Genomic DNA, 1,245 nt, shown 5'->3' on the forward strand with positions numbered 1-1,245 from the left:
GGAGCAGATAGGGTTTTTCTCTCTCTAAATGTATCACTCTAAAATTTTCAGCCATCAAAACCTAAAATGTAAATTCTCACCATCAGAGTAAATACAATATTGACTGAAAATAATAACCCAACTGGGCTTGGGCCTTATCTAACCACGGGCCACATTCAGGACATTTTATTAATTCCTAATTAAATACCTAAATAGTTTATTATAATAATAAAATATCTCACAAAGAACTACTTGCAAGTAGCTACCAGAGCTTTTCTAGGAGGAAGGGAAGGTCTTCTGCCATGAAGCAAAGCCATGTTATCTAGGAACAGAACATCTCCTTTCCGCCACTTGAACTGTATGCTTGCTTCTTCAATGATCTCTCCGCATCTCTCCACCACATGGCTAGGAATCTCAGTTCCATCTGCCATTGTTGCCGAGCTTAGCTCCTTGTCGTACATGCCTACCACTGTGTTAAACTACATCCTCCTTCCTTTCCTTCCCTCGAACATCCTCATCAATGGCCTTGGCCCTAGTATCATCTTCACTCCATCATTTGGTAGCCACTCCATGTCCATCCCTAGAGCTTTTGCCCCGCAACAATTTCATCAACAAGACAAGTATATGGTTTATAAGTGTAAAGGGTCTCTTTGCAAACAGACTAGTCTTTTGGAATAGACTCTCTTTTTGATGGAATTGTACCTTCTTTCAGCTTCCTCACGATCCTAGGTGCCAAAGGCATCTTCCCATCCTCTGCCTCTCATAGAGGAATTGTCATTTTGAGTACTACGGGCTGTGAATGAGCACTTCAACCCTTTATCTTCCATTTCCTTAACCTCTTCTGGGAACTCCTTCAACATCTTCTCTGTCACTTTGAAGCTTGGAACAAATGGTGTCTCTCCTCCTTCTAAGGGTGGTATCTCGCAGAAAAGCATCACTTTCTTGGGACTCTCCGTTATATAAATATATATCATTCCAAAAACACACAAGATAGAACCATGCGGTTTAGGCTAAATTTTGTTGCAGTGATGGAATCAGAAAAGAAAAACTCTTAACTCATTCTATATATAGTCTTATGGCTATGATTATTAAGGGAAGAGTAATATGTGTGTGTGTGTGACGTACCAAAATCATTTCATGGTGATAGTATATGACTTCTGAGAGGGGTCTTTCATTAACTTTGTCTTTTGGCTTTGCGAGACAAAGTAACAACAACGAGAGTAAAGGAACAAGGAAAAGCAAAAAAGCTGAAAATTGGCATTCCAT

General features: G+C 39.8%; 1 pseudogene; it reads right to left on the minus strand.

The window, feature by feature from the left end:
- Positions 1 to 227: 227 nt before the first annotated feature.
- LOC114742151 (clavaminate synthase-like protein At3g21360) lies at positions 228 to 1,245 on the minus strand (annotated as a pseudogene).

Source organism: Neltuma alba, unplaced genomic scaffold (assembly GCF_004799145.2).
Source record: "Neltuma alba isolate B1F8T4 unplaced genomic scaffold, ASM479914v2 tig00003665_pilon, whole genome shotgun sequence".
Classification (NCBI taxonomy): Eukaryota; Viridiplantae; Streptophyta; class Magnoliopsida; order Fabales; family Fabaceae; genus Neltuma; species Neltuma alba.